The sequence below is a fragment of the Brachycentrus maculatus genome, unplaced genomic scaffold (assembly GCF_059751285.1).
Source record: "Brachycentrus maculatus isolate JH-2025_06_01 unplaced genomic scaffold, ASM5975128v1 h1tg000024l, whole genome shotgun sequence".
NCBI lineage: Eukaryota > Metazoa > Arthropoda > Insecta > Trichoptera > Brachycentridae > Brachycentrus > Brachycentrus maculatus.
Window position 1 is genome coordinate 697,453 of NW_028280778.1, and position 24,929 is coordinate 722,381.

General features: G+C 32.0%; 1 protein-coding gene across 1 annotated transcript in view; it reads right to left on the bottom strand.

The window, feature by feature from the left end:
* LOC148313057 (uncharacterized) overlaps positions 1 to 22,034 on the bottom strand; it is a 141,120-nt gene extending 119,086 nt beyond the window's left edge. The window contains exon 1 of the mRNA XM_088268738.1: positions 21,878 to 22,034. The gene's annotated coding sequence lies outside the window, so the exon portion shown is untranslated. The remainder of the gene's footprint in view (positions 1 to 21,877) is intronic.
* Between the last annotated feature and the right edge of the window lie 2,895 nt (positions 22,035 to 24,929).

The window sequence follows — 24,929 nt, forward strand, 5'->3', positions numbered from 1 at the left end:
GTTTAAGTGATCACTTTACACACGTGTAACATTCACCAATTCTACCCATTATTGACAACCACACTACTCAAATTCTTGGAAGTTCTATATATATGAACCAATATACATCAATATACATAATTTACATCTCACCAATAGATGTCTCTAGTGAAGTTCTAGTGATTCAAGAACAAGGTTTCTAAATTGGTCCATATATACAGAACTTCCAAGAATTTGAGTAGTGTGGTTGTCAATAATGGGTAGAATTGGTGAATGTTACACGTGTGTAAAGTGATCACTTAAACCAGCCTATGACGGTCGTCAGCCCCGTAAATGCCCAGACTTCCATATTCTTCTTCATCTTTGATGAGATGTTAAAAAATAATAGCATAAAAGTTACTGAAAAAATATTAATTTCCGTTAATAACGAGAACTCAAATCCTGAAAATGTATATTTACTCAATATTTACTCAATATTTACTATACATCACCGTTATAGCAAATGTTCATATTTAAACCATAATTAAGAATTATCATATTTACACATTTCATTATATTTAGCTCAAAAGAAGATACTTTCATCTCAGAAAATACTTTTTATTGAGCTCAAAAGATGGATACGTATTTGAGGGTGCATTTTTATAAGAATTTTTTAAAAATATTTTAAGAATTTACTTAATTTTACTTTCAAATCATCTCGAGTATAAATAATGTAAATTATCGCAGAATCCTCGCATCCCGCCAACAAGAGAGTTACACTTATCGTGTTTAGCGTTCGGCCAAAATGGTGTCTTGCTGAGTTACCTGCCTAAGTGAACGGATCGAGGAATGCTTAAATTGGTTTCTCGGGTAAAAAAAACACTGTTCCAACGTTCCCCGAAGCCTTACCAGTGCAAGGAATACGAAAGGCGTGTCGGTCGCTTTCGGGGCTATAAAAAATACCAGCCCAACGCATTAATACCTAGAGAGAAGGAATGAGTCGGAATAATCATCGGGTATGTATGAGGAGATGCATGAATGTGGAAGAGGCGAATAATGATTGCAAATACAGAGTGGTGTGGCATTATTTTCTCTCTGCCTACCCCTGCAGAGAAGTGGCGTGATGGTTAGTTAGTTAGAGAAGGAAGGATGAAAGCAGAGTGAACGCTGTTGAAATGCGCTCCCACAGACGAATGTGTGGAAAATCATTGTATGACAGGATTAAAAACGAAGATATAAGAAAGGGATGTAAGGCTGAACAAGGGATTATTGAAAATAGTAAGAAGAGTTTAAAAGGCGGTATGGACATGAGGAGCGAATGGATAACGAGAGAATGACTAAGAAAATATATGTGACGAATGTGAACGGGATAAAAGAAAGAGGACTGCCGAAAAAGACTTGGCACGATCAGATTAATCAGAACCTACAATCTGGTGGTGCCAAAAGTCTGCGTAATCGGAGGACATGTGTGACTAGGTGTATGGATGTGAAGGTAGCAAGGAGTGTACGTCAGGACAGAAGAATGTGGCATTCCATCCTCTCTGCCTACCCCTGTGGAGAAACGGCGTGATGGTTGTAGTAGTAGTAGTATTAGAGAAGGTATTTTTAATACTGCTACAAAAAAAACCTACACTCCAGTGATACTTTAAAAGTTCGTGCACTATTGTAATTGCTTCACTTTCTAAACGCTTTTAAATGAACTAAAAAAAGGTATTTTAATCGTAGACGAAATGAAATGTGTATCTGTTTTTTTTCTGTTCTTATGTAGAGAAGGTTCAGTTTTTTTTCTTACACAAGACTGTATCCAATCAGGGACGCTCTCGTTCTTTACTTCCTACAATTAATTTCGACTTCCAAGTAATCAGCATCCAGTTTATTCGCTAAAATTACACCCTCATTATCAATATCTTAATTGCGACGCTCGACGGGAATGGCGTCAACCGGTTGTGCTACACTGGAGAATCTTTTGCGGGCGAAATAAACGTAGAACACTACGAACGACAAGGGAATTAAAACAATTCATATATATATATATATATATATATATATATATATATATATATATATATATATATATATATATATATATATATATATATATATATATATATATATATATATATATATATATATATATATATATATATATATATATATATATATATATATATATATATATATATATATATATATACATATATATATATATATATATATATATATATATATATATATATATATATATATATATATATATATATATATACATATTTATATATATATGTACATACATGTACTTGGTTAATATATTAAGTCCGAATAAAGCACTAACATGCGTTGAAAATAAACCCAAAATATTTCATCAAGCTAAAAACTATGTATTAAATTTTAAATAAACTACATATAAATAAAGTCGAGATAGGAAGGTCAGTCAGTATTCCACGAAAATATGATATTTTCATTTTTAATCAATGTTTTACTAAGTAAATGCCCCTATTTCTTAAAAACTACTGTGACACGTGTTTCGATGCATTCTGCATCATTTTCAAACACCGGATGTTTGTGGTGTTTGAAAATGATGGGGAATGCATCGAAACACGTGTCACAGTGAATTTTAAGAAATAGTGGTATTTACTAGGTAAAACGTTAATTAAAAATGCATAGATTTTACCACAAGTGACTGCCGAATCATTAATAAGATATTTTTAGTCACTCAAAGATTTTAGATGACAGTTAGATTGATGTTATTTTATGACATTTCTTGATAGAAATTTATCTTTATTGTACTATATTTATGTTTATTGTAAAATATGTCAAAATAAGTATAATATTAAATTAAAGCAGAAAACAACAACGTTAAAAATTTAATTCTTGTACTATTTAATTTTCTAATGTTGTTTAGAAAAAGAAAAAGGCCGTGAAATAGTTGTTTGTTATTTTAAGTACGTAATAATAAAACAGAATATGATATTTTCATGTGGATTTTGTATTTGTATTTTTGCTATGTTTATTTCAATTAGTGAATGGTAATAATTACGTCTTTTTTTGATAGTCTGCACATGCCCATCATTGGACGCTTAGTTAAAAGAAAAAAATAATGTTATTTTATGATTTATATTAAAGGTAAAATATTGGACTTGACACATAGTCAGGAGAAGATACAACTGAAGTTAAAATTAAAAGAAGAAAAAACATTAAAAAATTTAAAATATTTTAAGATAAAATCGCCTGCAATATAATTCAAGGAAAGTTAGTTCCTTGGATTGAGAATATACGTTTATTTTTAAATGCATAACCTACTTATGGCAAACTTAATCATACCCACATGATTTAACTAGAAACTTAAAACCAAACTTAAAACACAGTAAGGGACAATTTTTCGTAGTACCTTTTTTGCATTTTTGGAATAAGTAGATTCTACTTAGCCCAAAAATGCAAAAAAACATACAAAAAAATGTCCCTTACTGCGTTTTAAGTTTGGACAGCCGACCTCTTGAAGCACGAAGCTAAGAAATCCCCACAGTAAATTATTTCAAAAATAATATGATATCATAAATGTTTGTAACTTATTTCCAACCCTTTTTAAATCGTACGAATACCTTGCACAGCTGGGTCGGAAACGCCCCACATATAGGTATGGTATTTAAGGAGGCATATTCCAAGAATTCACACAACGGATAAAAACATACCAGTAAATTTGCGAAAACAAAATCTTATCAGACGAGGTGGCATAAAACGAAGCCTCATGAATATTATTATGAAATCCAAGAGGTGTGTTATATTTATGTTTACGAGGGCGACGCTTCTAGGTAGGCGCTAGAAATTTTGTTATAAAATGGAAACTGGGATTCGGGCCATGTTTTACAAGAAATATCAATGAATTTGACACCATTTTAATCGTATCCAAAAATAAGACGAAACCCTTTTAAACAAATCTAAAACTCCTTATAAATTCCAGTAAATATAAATATGTTTATCTTGGCTGTAAGTGGGTTTTTGTAAGTTTTGAACCCAGTCAGTGGCGCAGTAGTGTTAAGGAAAAATAGTTATTTCTCTGAAACCAATAGACCAGGTAACGACAAATTTTATTCACGTGTTAGTCTAGCCTTAAACAGGTTCTTGCAAATTATACATTGATTCAACAGCATCGAACGCGTTGAATATCGAACATATTCATTTAGTTTGTTTTCGTTTTTTCGATTACCCAGCTTTGAACCGATGCGGTAGCCAATATAACATTTTTTTTTCAAATCAGCGGTTTTACCGTGAAAAGGGTGGTTGAAAAACATACTTAATTTTAGGGTGTGTATATGTGGAGGAAAGAGGGGCGTATGTGCTTTCCGCGTGAGTAGTGGATTAAATATTAGGTTACCTCTTTCAACCACACTGAATCCGTAAAGGGATGCTTTTTGGGTGGTCCCATTGACTACTCAGCTGTGTAAGTATAGCTACTGGCACGGAGGGACTACCCCTTATACCACAAACGAGGTACCCACCACATTGTATTCTGCTCTTTTTATTGACAACTGAAAACTAGATATATTATGTAGATTCTTAGTATACGAGTATGTACTCATAAAATCTAAATGACTGGTTTGTGTCGGGTAGTGGTCCCGTGGTTAGTGTCGTGGACTCTTGAGTCAGAATTTCTCAGTTCGAACCCACTCTACCACAATTTATTACCTATGTCTAATAATGAGCCGCTTAGGCCCACAGAAATAGTAATAAGTTTAAGTATTTTTGTAAACAATAAAAACACAAATATTTCTCTTTTTCTGAAAAAAAAAAGCAGACGGAGAAAAGTCTGTTTTCTATGTTTAGATCTACATTTTGATATATCAACATCAAATGATGATCTTTAATCATCAAATGATTATGTTTTTATTATTTACTGGGAATCGAACCCGGGACATCGATGAAGAAGAAAATGGAAGTCTGGGTATTTACAGAGCTTACGACCTATTATATGCTGTGATCACTTTACACACGTGTAACATCAACCCATGTTGACAACCACACTAGTGAAATTTTTAGAACTCCTACATATATCATAAATCTCATGGCGTGTTATATATGAGTTCACTGGAGCCATCTATGTTTGGTTTGAGAAAGCTTTTAACTAGCTGAGACCCTTTTATTTAGACGTATGCAATTTCCTAACCGGATTATTTTACATTCGGGGAACCACCTGAAAACATGATTTAAAATTTTTATGCAGCTAATAATTTGAACCGATTATTTTATTAGTACCTGTAAATACCCAGACTTCCATATTCTTCTTCATCTATGCTTATATGTCAAAATGTAAAAATAACTCCTATGGGGAAAAAGCCCAGATTTGTAAACAAGAATATGGACATACCCTAAAATGATGTGAATTTCCTAAAGTTATTCATACATTTGTTTGATATTTTGACACATCGTTGTATTGGAATATACTTTTAACAATCATTTTCATTTAACGAGATTGAGCCACAACAACGCGTTGCTAAGTGCAGGTAATAATTGTATAAAACAAAAGTAATTGACGACATATCGCTCACTCCTTTCAAGAACGTCATTAATCAAAAATCGTAAATTTTTAGTTGTACATGTTTTCAGAATGCCTAGAAAATGTACTGTATCCCAGCAAAAGAAGCATATTTTAACCTTATATTTACCCGCTACAGGGCAGAAAGTGTTGTCTTTGCATTTTGAAGAAAAGGTATTGTTTAATTATTTTTTTAAATATACCAAATATTTTTCAAAAGGAGAAAATACTTTCAGATTTTACCTAAAAAGATCTGTTGCACAGTTAAAAGTTCAATAAGTGGCTCGATATTTATTTTTAATACATTTTATTACATTTTTAAACTTTAAAAACGTTCTCCTGAAAAATCAAGTATTTTGATTTATGACATTCTTGAAAGGAGTGAGCGATATATCCAAAACCTAGAGTTTTTTAATGAGTTTTCCATGCGTTTTGTCTTATTTTTTAATACGATTAAAATGGTGTCAAATTGATTGATATTTCTTGTAAAACATGACCCGAATCCCACTAGCTATTTTATACCAAAATGTCCAATAACTTTAGCGCCTGCCTACCTAAAAGCGTCGCCCTCGTAAACGTATAACACACCTCTTGGATTTTATAATAATATTCATGAGGCTTCATTTTATGCCACCTTGTCTGATAAGATATTGTTTTTGCCAATTTGCTCGTATGTTTTTATCCGTTGTGTGAATTCTTGGAATATGCCTCCTTAAATACCATGTATGTGGTTTCCGACCCAGCTGTGCAAGGTATTCGTACGATTTAAAAACGTTCTCCTGAAAAATCAAGTTTTTTTTATTTATGACGTTCTTGAAAGGAGTGAGCGATATGGTTTTCATTCATATGAAAAGCGGGTCTTGGCATGGTTAATGAATGATTGAGAAAGGGTTTCAAAGGACATAGGACGTCTGTAGACATGTATTATCCTCGAGTCACACATCAGGCTTATCTCTCATTACAATATTCTCTTGTTCCATAACACACCACACAATGCATATTGGTAGATACGTTCGCTACAGAAAAAATGGCTTAAAACATGTGGGTGTTTCTAGCGTGGGCATTAAATGCGATCCGTATTGAAAGTGCTAATACAAAACCTAAGATTTACATGTTTAAAATGCTTACAAATAGAAACATACTCGCACGTATAACAAAAAGATTAATTTGTGACATATATGAGTATATGGCATTATCATATTTGCTTTATAAAAAAAACACACGACAAAAGAAACTCTTATTTTTATTATTATTCGTAATCCCATATGAAATGATGAAACAAGATATGCATGATATAAAATTATGTGAAAGGCGAAATGAATAAAATTACTTTATAAAATTAAACAACTTTGTTTTAATCACATTTTTTTATTATAATAACACTTTAATCTACTGGTTTCGACAAGAACCTTGTCACCATCAAGGTTTATTTAATTCTAAAACATTAAAAACATTAAAATACTCAAAATTAATTATATTTCCTTACCGAAAACTTCCACAAGCTCCGTAAAAAATCCTAAATGTTATTTTTATTATGCATTGCGTAACAACCCCAAATAACAACTAATGGAATCACCCAAAAACAAAGCATAATAAAAATAACATTTAGGAGTTTTTACGGAGTGTGTGGAAGCTTTTGGTAAGAGAATGTAATTAATTTAGAGTATTTTAATGTTTTTAATGTTTTAGAATTTAATAAACCCTGACGATGACAAGGTTCTTGTCCAAACCGGTGGTTAAAACAAAGTTGTTTAATTTTATAAAGTTTATAAAATGTGCCACAAGGTATCTGCGAAAAACATTCAAGAAATGAATAAAATTACATTTAACCACATTTTGACTCGAATTTTTACAGGTCGTAGAGCATTTCGAGAATTCATTTTCCGTTTTAAAATTAGATAAAACTCTACTTGAGAATGTCATGAGACGTTATCACAAGATGTCTCTCATTCACTGTAAGTATGTCTAATTTGAAACAAAATTGGAAACAGAATGTGCAAAAGAAGGTGTCAGTTGACAAAAATTGATGAGGCAATAGGACACAAAGATCTATCGGATTTAGTGGTGTCTTATTTAGAAAATATGACAAGACGAATAAGACGAAGTAAATGAGCTATATGACAGATCTTGATTGATATGAGATATTCAATATTTTGTCTCTATTGTATTATTGTATATTTTGTATTGTTTTAAGGGATCAACTTAATTAATTTATTGTGAACTTTACACATCGATCATTTTTAAGACATATGAACTAAATATGCCATAAATCCTTGTACATAATAGGCTAGGAAATTTTCTAAGGCAACTAATGTATTTTTTTTTTATTAAAACACGTATTAAATTTTTTTAATGTTAAATATTATTAGAAATCACATGCAGACAATAATTGATCGTATGAAAAATCATTGTATGTTTATGTGATTTTTTACACTATAAACTTTCACATCGAACCATGTAGGTACTAATTGAGAATGGCTATAGAATTGGCTACAGATAATAATATAATACCATGTTTGGACTAATAAAAATTCCATAGAAGAAATCGTACAAGTAAATGGTCAACTTTTTAGAATTGGTTTCATATCTTTTCCCTTATCCGATGCTAGAAAATACGAGTACATCCCACCGTCTTATTCGGAAACTGATAAATATTGATTTAATATTTTGAAAAAGAAAGCTTCTTTGGGGTGGTTTAGACATCTGGAGCGAATGATCTGGAGCGAATGTATGACGAGAGAAGGTCTAACAGGGTATATTTGTCAAATGTGAATGACAGATTGGAACGAGGACGACCAAGAAATATTAGCAAGGCCGAACCAATCAAAATATAAAATCTTGTAGTGAAATGAATTTGAGAATGAATTTAATTTAATTTAGAATTTATTTTCAATTGGTATGGGTGTTTGTGATGTATTTTTCACATATACCTTCCCCACCCTTACCATCCTACCTGTAGATAAGACTCTAACACAGAGGCTATGCGGGTTATTCATTTTTTAATACATAAACGGTGTTTTAAGCAAAAAATTCAATTGTTTTAAGAAAATTAAGTTGCAGAACATGGAAAATAGTCAAATAAAAATAGTTGAATCACCAGCTAATATAATGATATTATGAATGAATTATATCAAATAAATCATATTATTTTAACTTTATTCCTTGTGCTTTTTTTCTACAGAAAACTGTACGAGGTAAACGGACTTCAGCTTCTCAGAAGTCAGATTTGTATAAAAAAATAATAATGAAAAGGTTACCCGATCACCATCAGTAGAATTTAGCGCTTCATTATGAACTGGAACTAATCTCTCCGGAGTTAAAAATTAACAAAAAACTACAGAATATTAATCGTGCTGCCCGTAACACGCCATATTTATTCGGATTCAAAGGCGAGATGGACCTCAGATGGACACCATTAAAATAAATGTCCGTCTTGTGAGCGGACTAATTTTAATGGTCGTTCACGTCCAAATTTTAAGTGTACGATTCGATATAGCGTGTTGCATGCCTACATATGTATGTTAGAACCCACAGACAACCAGATGGTTTGTGTGATCATTCGCTTAATATTTTTCTGTCTTTATTTAAAATTAAAATACGTTTGTATGTTTTTTTTATAAGATATTAAATTATACAGGGTATTCCTAATAGTGGGAAATTAACGATAGCAGGATGATAATGCACCTTAAGGGGGAAAGCGCAGATTTCAAATTCAGAATACGAACGACCGCGCTAGAGATCGGTTGTGCTTCGGCGCGCGATTAAAAAATACATATAAAAATGTATATGGTTTTAAATATATATATATGTCTATATATATATATATATATATATATTTATATATATAAATATATATATATATATATATATATATATATATATATATATATATATATATATATATATATATATATATATATATATATATATATATATATATATATATATATATATATATATATATATATATATATATATATATATATATATATATATATATATATATATATATATATATATATATATATATATATATTTATATATACATATATTGTGAATTTCACGATTGTGTGCATTGTACGTGTGACATGTAACACATTTCATATTCCCTCTTTCAATAAAATACAAAAAGTAACATAAAGATGTAATTCTATATTCGCCGGAGGGTATTATATTGTTCGTGACCTGCTTCTACTGAAATGCGAGATTTCTTTTAAAAACTGGATTGCCATTTCAATTACTTATACGGTTTAAATGTATTTTCTTGAGTATTTAGCGACGAGACTTTTATTTCCATGGTTAATAACTTATAACACCAAAAAAGGAAAAAGTCCATAGATAAAGATTAAAGTATGCTATAAATTGTCCGCCTCCGCAGTGTAATGATCAGCACTCTCGGCTACCGTACTGGAGGTCCCGGGTTTGATTCCCAGTCGGGCGTAAAATAAACATAAGTAATTTTTTCACTGCATGTTCAGTCCAGGTAATGCAGTAAACCCACCTTTAACGTGAAGATAGGTACCGAGTTATCGGAGGGAACATTATAGGGGGTAAATGTTTTTAAATTGTATTTGAATTTTAAATGACTCATTTTAGCAATTTCCGCTAAATTTAAAACATTAACCCCTTATAACATTCCGTCCAAAACAGCGGTACCCATCTCGACGTTATAGGGGGGTTTACTGTTTTTATTCAATATTACCCTGGACTGGTATGTGAAGCGGAGGTTTGATTACCTCTCCTTCATGTGTTAATGATCAAGATAACACTGTGTTTATATGATGCAGTGCCCTATGCACCATTGGGTGCAGATGCGGGTTAGAAGAAGAAGAAGATAAATTGAAATAAAATGATAAACAAGTATCCACTGTCTTTGATCATTATAATTTTATGGAAACGTTGCATATATGAAATCCAAAAATGTAATCTCGAGTAATGATTATCTTCAGAACTCGACGAAAGCGTTATTCAAAAGCAACAAGATTGGAAGTTCCGCAATTAAGTGTTATTATTTCCGCAGAAAATGCATTTTAAGATATCTTCACGGGTAGGTATGCACTGATAGACGCTTCGGGCGAAAGGTTGTTATCTCGGATACTGCCTTGATGGCTGCAAAACTCCGCTTATGCAGACAACTCGAAGAGAAAGTTTCAAGGTACTTAGGTAGTGCTTTGCGTCCTGCGATATATTAGCAAGTTGTCGCTTTCAAAGACTAACGCAACGACACAGATTTTTTTTCAACGTGATGTGGAATGTAGCTATTAAAAAAAAATTGATAAAAATACCTACAAACTAAGCAAAGGCGTGAACTAAAATTTATTAATCGAATTTTGCAAAAAAAACTCGATGTATCGTAGTCATACAGGAGAAAGTGACCAAGTGGATTGTTTTTCAAAAACGTGATCATTGACTATTTGATATCTTACTAGCTTAATATTGATCTGAAAAAATTCCAAAAGATTTTAATAAAAATGACTAACTGCATTGGTGTTTATTTTCTTGCCAAGCAATGGCCCTCCTGAACATTTTACGTTTTGGTAGTTGGTCACTTTCTCCTGTACGACTACGATATGGCCTTTAGGTAGGCTTGCCAGACGTCCCGACGTTTGACAAAATCTAAATGTCCCGGCCGGTTTACTTCACATACCGGTAAAAATTAAATTTTATTGTACACGACAAAAAAGTCTAAAAATAATTAACTGTGAAGGATTATTTAGGATATTTACTTTTCCGTTTATTTCACTGTACCTACTGTATGCTGGGGGCATTCCGATGTCCCGATTGAATATTTCAGAAATCTGGCAAGCCTACTTTTACGTAGTATTTTACGGAATTGGCGTTTTGCAACGTAATTTCATCATCCTTTTCATTAGCTTAAATCCATGTTTGCTAGTGTCATAAAGATCAAAATCAAAATACCTATTAAATGGATACTTAAAAACGTTGACGCGTCGAATTGACGCTCCGAATTCTTACTTAATTTAAACTGCCAATAATGAAAACACATTGACAATATTTATTGATGGTGCTGGAACCACATTAGCATCCGATATATTACCTTCTTTTGGCATACATTCAATAAATTATTTTTTCAATAACACAAACGATGAAAGTATTGCAATTCATTTAAGGCTAAGATCTCGAATGTTCAAATTCAGCACGCGATCGGCTGTTCTAGAGGCTAAACTAGTTTTTGCGCTATTTTTTTTAAAATACATTTTGGAATTAGACTTTTTTTAGAATATACATATTTTTTAAATCATTTCTCTAACTCCGTACCTTTAAATAACTCTTTTTTACTTTTTAAGAAAAACTTATTTTTCCAATACAAAAACGGTGTTTTAAGCATGAACTTCAATTACGCCAATTATACCAGGGTTTAAAGAAATTTTTGTTGCGATTTATCGTATATTAGATGTGTTCTTGCGATATTTAGAGCTGCCAATGACGTGGCCTGGATGAGCAGCTGGAAATTGAAAGTTCGCTCGGTACGTCTTACATCGACGGCATCGATCCACGAGCAGATATTTATATCTGCCTTTCATACTTCCTTCCACGTAGGTAGGTACCATTTGCCAAACGAAAACCCGTCGTGGCAACATTTTGAAAGCTCGGTGGACCTACTCCATTCTTGCGCTCGTACGGACCTCACTCTCCCGAGAGTAGGTACTTTATCATCAGTCGTCTGATGCGGATAATGCGTCAGCATCTCAAAAGTACAAATATTTATACTTGTAAGTCCCAATATATGATGAATCGCCACTTAATTTTCGTAACATTTGACGTACTTTTTCTTTCTTAAAACAACGTTTTTGTTTTCAAAAAAATTGTCGCCGGTTCAAATTCTTAAGGCACAGTATTCGATAAGTAGCAACTTATTTTTTTCTAAATATAGGTAACATTTTACGATTTTTTTTTCTTAACCCCGTTGTATTTGAAAGATAAGTATTTCTTCGAAATTAAAATGTGGTTTGAAAAAGAAATGTTTTATTGGAAGGTAAGGAGTTTAAAAAAATAAAATTAAAAAGAATATTTTTTAAAGTCAAGTTTAGATTATTTTTTTAAATCGCGCGTGGAAACACGACGCGTTCTGTATTTGATCGTCTGAGATCTCGGCCTTCGGTTATTTTTCAAAAACTGATCTTCAAATGAATCGCAAACACATCACTAACAACATGCCGTAAATCAATAAATCCTTGTTTTTGCAATAGATTTCTAGGTACGGAATGACTGGGATGGATAATAACTAATGACGTTTAGATAATTAAGTATTATGTATAAAGCGTGATGAGATAGAAAGTGGTTATCAGGAAAGTAAGATCGTGAGTTGGTCCACATCCAGTTGACTAAAGATACACCTATAATAAATAATCAACATTTAATTAGACCACATTAATTTTAATAACGCATCTAACAACGGTGTAAAAGAGATTGTCAAAATGCCACGATTTAGTTTGGCACAAAATAGTCATTTAAAAAATCATATACAAAAAAAAGGATAAAATAAGACTGCCATTTATGAAAAAAAAAACAGAATCGCAAAATTGTTTCATGTATAAGGGTTTAAAAATGTATGATGAGATGCCTGAATGTATGAAGAATGAAAAGAGTCGGAAAGAATTTTTTTTTTAAATTTGTGCACTGTAAGGAAATGAAAATATATATGGTACATATAGATGTAGTAAATTAAGTTTTTAAAATAGTTTATATTATTTGATATAAGCTAAATTAAGAAATAATATACAATATATATATATATATATATATATATATATATATATATATATATATATATATATATATATATATATATATATATATATATATATATATATATATATATATATATATATATATATATATATATATATATATATATATATATATATATATATATATATATATATATATATATATATATATATATATATATATATATATATATATATATATATATATATATATATATATATAATGTGTTTATGATATTTAAGTTATCCGAAAGACAATTTGTACATAATATATTATATGTATACTTCATGATAAAAATAATATGTTTTCTCTTTTTGAGTTTACGCATTCGCGGAAACCAGGGTGTAAAAATACATAAATAGTAAGGTAGAGAAATAGGAATTGAGATGGTATGGGCACATAGGACGTAGAGAGCCTGAACATATTGTGAACCAGGTAATCTCCATGGATCTTCGTCGAAAGACATCTAGAGGAAGACAAAAAATTATAAATAATAGGACCTACAACCTGAGGATAAGGAGAGTTGACCCCAACAGTCTAAAAAACGTTGAGATAGAGCCAAGAAGAAAATTTATTCAAATAATTTACTCTTCGTTTGTATTATTAAGATTTTATATTATCTTAACTATTACAACCTACAATGAGTAAATTCATTGGAAATAATTATTACGAAAATTGTTATTTTGCTTACTTAACTATCTACCTAACTTTTTTTAAATGTAGGTACCTACTCAATCACATATTGATATTTTTAAGAAGCAGTTCCTCAAATTGTCGACAATATCATTTATTAATGTATTTCTATTTCGTGTTTACAATACTAATGTACAAGCACTATCTGCCCACTGATTTCAAACAACTGTATAAAGTACAAACATCGACCAGTGACACTAGTGTGTTTTTGGTCGATTGAAATATAATATTTCTCAGCAATAAGGCCGCCAATGTACTTATATTATGTAGAAGATGTCAAATAATTAAAATAATTTGGCGCAAGAATGTGTAATATGATTCCATTGCATATTTGTGTTGAAATATTATTTTCCGAAACAACCACCTACCTCAGTGGTGACCAACCTTATATTTACCGTGCGCCATTTTTTCATAGACGAGTTTGGATGCGCCAAAAAACACAAGTACGATTTTTTACCTTGTTTCTTTTACGTTTATATGTAGTTGTAAAATAGGGATAAGTTTAGGATCTGCTTAAGGGAGGAAAGGAAAACCTCAATAGCGCAAATCAATTGATTAATTTATGTCGTTTTAAAAGACGTGTTTTTTTAGATCACCAATCTACAATAGTTAGAAATAACCTCGTCGAAACGAGTGGGTGATCAACCGATAAAATACAGTGACATTGGAAAATAATGCCAACATTTTAAATAACTATTTTTTTAACTATTATATGTAATTTAATGGTTTTGATCTCAAAATGTACGGAAAAAGTTTTTTTTTTATCGTACCTTAGTTTGTTTCGATGTGTGCACTGTTCGATGAATTGTATCGATTTATACTTCCATTTATGTGAAATACCTGCGGGAGCAAATTTCTGCCGCTATCATGACAGTTAATCCAGGAATGATTGCACGTACGTGACAAAAATCGACTACAAATTAGACATCTACAGAGCGACGAACGGTACACACTATCGAAATATACTAAGTTACGAAGAAAAATGCACATTTTAATATCAAAACCATAGAATCACCTCTAATACTTTTTTTTATAACAATTATTTAAAATGTTGGCATTATTTTTCGATGACCTTGTATTTGTACGTTTATATACCTACCTAAAGTAACAACACACAAGCTTCAATCTAATTTACAGAAGTCTAGAAGTTGAAATTTTTGAAGGGTGTATTGATTGAGCCGAGATCATATTGCTGTTGAAAATATTAATGGGTTCATTATTAACCCTTAATAAGTAAACATTCTTCTAGTGGACTACACAATTAAAAACTTGAAACTTAATCAAAAGTATTTATTAAAAATATGAACCGGTTACATGGCACTTAAGTTTGGTTTATTAGGAATTAATGTAGGAGACATTTCCGCACAGCTACTACATATGTTAATATTGTGCGATTCACAAATGGCATTGTATCTACAAATATAGTTTAGTTAACTAGGGTCTAAGCCTTTTTTTAAATAAGAGAGCGCAAAATGCACCACTTCTAATCATTTCATGCGCCACGGTTTGGCATCCCCTGACTTACCTACTCAGATATTGAAATAACGTGCTTATGTGGAAAAAAATAATATGGTAATTACCTTCAGAATAATAAATTGGCTTGTCCATTTTATTTGTATTTCAAATGGAATTGATGTTAATTTGACTCGAATAAATAATGAAATGTATTTATTTATAGGCAGTTAGCGATGATGGAATATAATAATTAAAGTCTGACGCTCCGAAAATGGTCGTTATAATATATTTATGTAAACTGCAATATTATATTCGCTATGGTGGACAATAAACTAAGCATGGTGGTTTGCTGTTTTATATTATTATACAGAGTGGCACAAAATTGATCACTCTATCGGAAGATGTTATAATTTTTGCAAAAAGCGTTGCACGTCAATTATACTTGTTATTTGTGAACAAGACAGGTACAGTATACAAACAAATTTAAGGTGGCGCGAAATTATTCATACAATTTTGTTTTTTAATAACTTTCTTAACAAATTTTTAAAAAATATTTTGGGTGATGGAAATCTTTATTTGGACCTCTACAAATTTTTCTAAGTGGAAAAGATGACATGCTGACAGTGTTGATACATATTTGTGCCTGTTTAATTAATTTGATTGTATTCTGCAGTTGTCTAGTTCAAAAATATCAAATATGATTTTATATCAAGTATGACGCCATTAGCAAAAATTATAATATCTTCCGATAAGGTGATTGATTTAGCGCCACTCTGTACCTGCTATAAAATGGCCGCGTTACCAAAGGACACCTGGGACAAGTTTCATTTTAACTTGGCATCTTCTGTCATCCTGTTCTGAATGCGATAAAAAATATCAAATTCACATTTCGCTGGTGGTTATAACTCGTTATGTGGACTGGGTGTGTGCTCAAGTATTATTTTGGGACGACATTCTTCGTTGTGGCAAGGCTCAGTCCTCTAGAGTTGACGAGTTGGGGTGATCAATACCCCCCGGTTACATCAGAGGGTTTGTAACATGTAAAGACCAAATATACGATGAAACGTAACACACATTTCTTGAAATCCAGGTAACATTTAACGAAATAGATTTTTTACCTTAAAACAACTTTTTGTATTGAAAAAATATGTTTTGAACGAAATAAATATATGGTTTTAAAAAGAAAAGAGTTATTAAGGGTAAGGAGTTAAAAAGAATTATAAAAAATACGATAATTTCCAATATATATTAATCATAATCCTATTATATCCCATAGGTATATTATATATAAATAAATAGTATTCTAAAAAATGTGCGCAGACAACACGTGTGGCTTCGTCGCGTAATGACTTTGTATATTTGAGAGTACACCCTTAATGATGACATGATTGCCATGTTTTAGGCCTATTTTTGCATCCAATGGTGCAAAGGGCACTGCGTCAAAACGACGCGTTTTTAACTTGATTGTCTTATATATGGTGGCAAAACGATAAGTCCTAATCTCCAAATATATTTTTTTAATCTTAAAATTCCATTCGATCTGCAGGACTCCAATTTTGCAGCAAGCTTCCCAACCTCTGAATTAAGAAAAAGCTAATAGGTACTCGTATCTTTATTTCCAAATAAATAAATATAATCGGTTAGACCCGAGACACATATTTCATTATTCGTTAATATAAAACTGACAAAAATCGATCCCTGACTCCTTCAACAGGAGGAGGTCTATTTACTTGTAGCGTGTGAAACATTAATGAAATACTAACGAAACAAAGCTATGCATATTTGCAAAAAAATCTGCGAATAAACGTGATCCGATTTACCCTAGTCTATTTCGAAACCTGACGGCTTGTAATTAATAATTAAAGCAATTTTACAATGATTAAAGAAAACACTTCGTTTTTTACCACTTGAGTTTTATTATAGACTACATGTTTCAGAAGTTAAACTTCCATCATTCAGGTCTGTATAGTAACTATACAGACCTGAATGATGGAAGTTTAACTTCTGAAACATGTAGTCTATAATAAAACTCGAATGGTAAAAAACGAAGTGTTTTCTTCAATCATTGTAACATGTCTTACCACAAAGTTAATGCCGAAACAATAAATAAAATAAAGCAATTTTACATGATAAGAATAATCTAAACTAGAGATAAAAGGCATATCCTGGTACTATCCGGTATCCAGCCCTTTTTTGAGTATCCGGTATGTGGTCGGATACTAGCTAATATCCGGTCGGATGACGTATACTCAACTAAACAAACTAAACGTCTTTTTGATCACAAACATACGCATATTTAAATTCAATTTACTGAACTCAATTTTAATTTATAAATGTTAAAATGAAACACTGATATTTTCACTCTACAGAATTGTATTTTATTGTTTAAAAAAACACATTAAAATAAATTTTGTGACAATTGTTTCGCCTTATTATGACATTTTCAAACGAATGTGTTTTTTAGCAATAAAATACATACAAATAAATTTTGTACACACAAAAAATCAGTGTTTGATTTTTTGATAAAAATACCTTTTTTTTCAATACAAAATAGGTATTTTAAGAAAAAAAATTCAGTTACGTTGAATGTTACCTGAATCCAAATAAAATTAAGTTTCGATTTTTCGTATGTTGTGCCTTAAACGGTAAATTAATCTGGAAACATACGAGTATATACATAGGCACTGTATAACCAAGGTGATACCTACAAAGTAATGATGAATAATTTTCATATAATAGTATTATAGGTACTGGTTTTCTGATAATAATAATCTTGTATATCGCCAATAAGAGGCAGAGTCGGTACAAGGGTGGGAAGGTGAGGGCAATAGCCTGAAATGCTAGAGTGTACAAGTAAAAAAAAAAAGTAAATACATACATAATGCGAAAGCGATAAAGAGAAAATGTTAAGAGGTAAAAAAGAATATACAATATTTTTAAGTAGATAATATTCAGGTGCGTGTAATCTATATTGTCCGTCTCCGTGGTGTAATGGTTAGCGTGTTTAGGTACCGTGTCGGAGGTCTTGGGTTCGATAAGGGTTAGAAGAAGTATTCCATAAAGGCATAAAAGCAGTCCCCACCCAACCTTATTAGTGTTCCATATAATTATACAAGCAGTGCCTAACCTATATTTCTTAGAAGTAAATTACTCATCCGCCTTTATAGTGTAATGGTCAGCACGTTCGGCTACCGTGCTAGAAGTCCCGGGTTCGATCCCTAGGGGAGGTAAAATAAATATAAGTGATTTTTTTCACTCTAATATACATTTATTCAATATAACCCTGGACTGGTACCTGAAGCGGAGGGCTGATAACTTTTCCTTCATATGTTAACGTCTATAAAGATAACACTGCGTTTGTATATGCAGTGCCCTATGCACCATCGGGTGCGGATAAGAGGTTTGAAGAAAAATAAGAAATTACTCATACCTTGCGGAGTCAAAGTCTTTTATTTTAAATGTGGGCTTCAGGCGCCGTAATGTCTTGTTCCAACTCTGTTACAAGATACTTTACGTTATTTTCCAAGTATCCGTTGTCGCAGGCGTGACGCTAATGTCTTCATTCTCTCTGAAAGTGTCGTTAGAACGAATTTTTATTCCCCATATCAATTTACACGCCGATGGAGATGTCCGACCCGAGTTCGGGTTGAGGGCAAACAATAAAGTTGACAATTTATGAAACGGGTCATTACGGCTGGCAAGAGATTGTGCCCGAGGCTTGAGGCCCTACACACGTTAAATAGCAACTTAATTTTATTTAAACCCAGGTAACATTTCACAATTTATTTTTTCTTTAAAAAAAAATTGTATTGAAAAATAAATTCATAATACTGAATAAATATTCTATTGATCACGGTCCAAAATATTACCAATACTGGCTTGCCTTGGCGGGAAAAAAATATTAATGCCCAGTCAATGATTTTAAAATATTTTTTTAGGTGACTTTGACTGTACACCCTGAAAAAAATATATATGACGCTAACCTGGCAAGTTATTTTAAAAGTTTGTTCAATTTATGTTATTTTAAAAACAGTATAAAATTTATTATATTTTACTTTAGAAAAAAAAATATTGCTTTTTGAATGCAAAATGAGCTGATTTTTTATTATTTCTTTTATTAGGAATTCCGATGTAAGAATTGCTTTGTTTTAGTCAAAAGTGTTTATGCTAAATAAAATTATTTTTGTGTGTTATTGTGAAACAAAAATTAAAATCCTAAAATATGAAAGATTGAAAAAGTAGCATTAAAAAAACTGACCTAAGGCGTAGATGTTCGGAAAATTCATAAAAGTGGAAATATCTGGAAAACTAAGACACTTTTACTGAGGTCATATTTTCATTTCTTGGTGAGTCATAAGCTGGCCTAACACCCCTTAAAAGGAATAGACGGATTAAGGGACACCCTGTGTATATATTTAATTGGGGTTAAATATTTTATATTTTTAATTAATGTTTTACTAAGTAAATACCACTATTTCTTAAAATATACTGTGACACGTGTTTCGATGCATTCTGCATCATTTTCAAACACCGTATCTTGTCACTAAGTCACTGCCGAATCAATTAATGAAATTAAATATTTTCATTGTATTTTTACATTTCAACCAGTGAAAATGATATAAATGAGTCATTATTGAATTCAAAAACAATTTAAAAACATTTACCCCTATAACGTTCCCCACGATAACGCGGTTCCTATCTCGACGTTAAAGGGGGGTTTACTGTACATACATTGATTGTTTTACTCCTTACATTTTAATAATTCTGTTCTTTTCAAAATCACGTATCTATTTCGGAGAAAAACGTATTTTTCCTACACAAAAATGGCGTTTCAATAAAAAAATTCAATAATGTCAAATGTTACCTGGGTTTAGAGAAAATTAGTAGCGACTTATCGAATACTGAGCCTGAAGAATTTCAACCGGTGACAATAACAATCTCGGAATATTTTCTGCTGCGTTTATCCCGACGTCATCTTGCGTTTATATTATGTATGTAGGTGTGATGTGGGCCCGCAGATAACGCGGCAAACGTTGATGCTTAATAATCTTCGAATAAAGAACTTCCATAACCTATAACATGTATTAAGCTCTTCATTCTCTCGGGTCTTCGATCAGGAATGTAAATAAAACGATAGTATTAAATAAATTTATGAGGCGAATTTTAGTGGGAAAAGAAGCAGAGGAAGACCGAGAAAAACATGGCACGATCAGGTATGCCAAATACTTGAAAGTGGTCAGGTTAGGAGTCGTAACAATCGGCGGGTATGTATGAGGAGATGCATGAACGTGGAAGAGGCGAAGAATGTTTGCAAGGACAGAGTGGTGTGGCGCTCTATTCTCTCTGCCTACCCCTGCGGAGAAGGGGCGTGATGGTTAGTTTTTTTTTTTTTTTTAGTATTAAATACGGTGGTCGGGTCGGGAGTCGTAATAATCGACGGGTATGTATGAGGACTGAGGAGATGCATGAATGTGGAAGAGGCGAAGATTGTTTGCATAGACAGACTGGTGTGGCGTTCTATTCTCTCTGCCTACCCCTGTGGCAACGGCTTGATGGTAGTAATAATAGTAGTTTTAACTAATAATCTCGCCGCTTACGCAGGGGAAGGTAGAAAAAATAGAGCGCCATACCAGTCTGTCTTTACAATCTTTGCCTCTTCCACATTCAGGCTTTTTAAATAAATTAGAAATACTCCAAAATAAAGCCATGAGAATAGTGCTTAAGAAAAATAAATAAAGAAAATGCGAGGAGAACTCAACTGGATACCTATAATAAATAATGTGCTTATTTTTAAACATAATTTTTTAACAGTAGAATACCTAAATAGGTTTAGAATAAGGTAGCTTTAAATAATAAAAAAAATCATAAACATGTAACTAGAAATATGGATAAAATAAATTGCCATTAAAAAAAAAACATAATCGCTAAATTGTATTACTTATAAGGGTTTCAAAATGTACCATGAGATGCCTGAATGTATGAAGAAAGAAAAAAGTCTGCAAGAATTTAAAAAGAAAGAGAAATGTTATGTTTATTGTAAGAATATATAAATAGATGCGATGTTAAATTAAGTGAAAATATGAGTTTATATTAAATGTTTGTCCGCCTCCGTAGTGTAATGGCCAGCATGCTTGGCTACCGTACTGAATTCCCCTGGGTTCGATTCCCAGAGGGGTTCTTATAATTATAAGAGATTTTTCACTTTAATATTTATTCAATATTACCTACCCTGGACTGGTACTTGTAGAGGAGGGCTAATCACCTTTTATTCATGTGTTAACGATCAAGATATCACTGCGTTTATACGATGCAGTGCCCTATGCACCATTGGGTGCGGATAAGGGGTTTAAAAAATATTAAATGTAATGTAAGGTAACAGAAGAAATCAAATTAATAAAAATAGAATCGAAGGAGTGTCAACTTAACCAAGTTGTAAATCCAGACGAAAACGAGTATTTGATTATTTTAAATTAAATTCAAAATACTTACAAACATAATCTCAAAACCAGGAAAAACACACTTAAAAACTGTAGCACTCACTAGGGTATTTATTATTTTATTTAAAAATAATAATTCACTTTAAAAAAAACACAGGCGTATATAAATTAAACACAAAATAAACACGTTTTAATTAACTAATAAATTGTTGCGTAATTCGTTTGGATGATTATTTTTTGCAATCAAAAGTACCTACCTACCTATTATTTAATTAATATTTTAAACATGTATGAATCTAAGTAGAGGGTGCACTAACGTATCAGATTCGGTTTAATCACTAAAAGTTTATTTACTGATAAAACTATTTGAAGTATAAAAACTATGTACGAAAAAAAAACACTTTTATATTCAACACACGCACGAATTAATCACACTATTGTCCCATAATAATAAATAAAAAATAACACATTTATACACCGCACATTTTCGCGAAACTTGGTTTATAAAATGCACGACACAAACTGTTTCAAAATATTTGTGGTCTTTTTATAATAGACAAGTTTGTTTCTATGTTTAAAGCAAGGCGTTCTAAAAAAGTTTAAGAAAACAGGTGCGCAGGCGTCCGCTCGCAACCGCCATATTCTCAGATTGGAATTTCGAATTCGAATCTCATACAACGCCACCGCTAAAGGTAAACAGGTAGGCAAGGACCGCGATGCACAATAATGGCATACGCGCGTCCCTCTCTCTCGCTTTGTACCAAACGGGGGAAGAGGGGGACACAAACAAAAGGCCGGGCAACCGTTGCGACGAGAAAAACGCACGTAAGTAAAGTATGGTCACAATAAGCAGTGTTGCATAAGCCGTAGCTTGTTTTAAGAGTCACTTGGACGTTAGGTAATTTAAAAGAGAAAAACGCTTATTTTAATGTTTAACCCTAGAATATAACATTTTAAAAATTACGACGGCAAAATTATGATTTCTGGAAAAAACAATATTCGCGGCGTTTCCGCGCCCCATGCATTACAGTGGCTTTCTTCATCTTCATTCTCCAAACCCTTATCCGTAACCCAATGGTGCATAGGGCACTGCATCATATAAACCCAGTGTAATCTTGATCGTTAACACATGGAGGAAAGGTGATCAGTCCTCCGCTTCAGGTACCAGTCCAGGGTAATATTGAATAAATATTAGTGAAAAAATCACTTATATTTATTTAACCTTACCCTGGGAATTTCTATACGATAGCCGAGCGTGCTGACCACTACACTACGGAGGCAGATAAAGTGTTTAACCCTAGAATACTATATTTTCGTAAAAATTACGACGGTAAAATGAGGATTTCTGGAAAAAAACAATGTTCACGTCGTTCCCACGCCCCCAAGCTTTACAGTGTCTTCCTAATCTCTTAAACTCTCTGATCTCTTAAATGTTAACATTAGTTCAAAAATATAGATGACCATATTTATTCCAGTTTTATTTCTGTCGTATTTTTTACATTTCGCTCACTCCTTTCAACAACGTCATATATCAAAAATCGTCAATTTTCATTTGTTCATGTTTTCGGAATGTCCAGAAAATGTACTATATCCAGCAAAAGCGGCATATTTTTAATTTAATATTTATCCGCCATAGGGCAGAAAGTGTTGTTTTTGCATTTTGAAGAAAAGGTATTGTTTAATTATTTTTTTTATTATAATAAATATTTTTCAAATGGAGTAAAAACCTTCAGGATTTACCTAAAAAGATCTGTTGCACATTAAAAAGTTCAATAAGTGGCTTGATATTTATTTTTAATACATTTAATTATATTCTTAAACTTTAAAAACGTTCTCCTGAAAAATCATGTTTTTTGAAATATGATGTTGTTGAAAGGAGTGAGCGATATGTTTCGTAACAACGTCATTCATAAAATAGATAGGTAATGTAGGGTTAAAATAGTAGTGATTTAAAGACCAGAATGAGTATGGCTGGTCATGCCTTTCTCCGTAGGGGTAGGCAGAGAGGATAGAGTGCCACGTATGTTTTTGCAAATATACTTGCCTCACCGATGTTTGTGAATCTCCCCATACATACCTGCCAATTAGTCCCACTCTTGACCTGTCCACATTCAAGTATTTAAAGTACTAGGTCTTCCTCTGCTTCTGTTTTCAACAACATTTGTCTCTTAGATGCTTATTACCCCGTGCTGAGGGCACTTTTTACAAATATTATTAATAAATTATAAAGAAAAAAAATTGTTTTTCCAATCAAATCCGACATGCTTATATTATATGATCTATTACAGATCTACCCACTTCCATTATCCATTTATGAATAGCTCTTTTTTATTAAGTTTATATTTTTAATGACTTTATGAATGATGGAAGCAGGTTTGACGTTGCATAATAATCAAAGTACAAAAAAAAATAAAAAAATAGTAAAATCTAGGTACATTTTTTTTAATGATTAAATTTAGGCAACACAGTTCAAAGTATTAAATCAAGGAGAACTTTTTAAATATCTGTCTCTACCTAGACTAACGATTTAAAAAAAATCATACTACAAAAATAACAAAATATAAATAATTTCAAATCATTGTTATGGTGGAGACTGGCCGGAGCATTTCGTTGTAACATAAAATGTTACGATGCGAGCATTTAGGCAGTCAGTACAGTGAGCCAAGCTGCTCGCCGCACGTTCCGAATGCTCCATCTGAAGTCGGATGCAATTTTTGGTCAGTACCAAGGTTGCCAATCTGTGGAAAATTCCTTAAACTGCGGGGAATCTTTTATTTTATTAATCTGGAGTAAGCTGTAATTTATTAAAATCACAGAATCAAGAATCAAGTCTTCGTCGTCCTACATTTTAACAACGAATGCAAAGATTCATACAGATTTTGGGTTATTGATTCTATACAAATTTAATACAGATTTTTAGACTGTTATTCAGATTTTATGGTTTGGCATACTGAGCACAAGGCCACAAGCGAGCAGTTGTGTTCTAAACGAGCACTGTTCGCGGTCAGTCAGCAATGCCGTAACATAACATGCTCGCCGCGAGCGATGTTACGTTACAACGAAATGCTCCGGTCAGTCTCCACCATTAGATTTAAGTTTTGAAC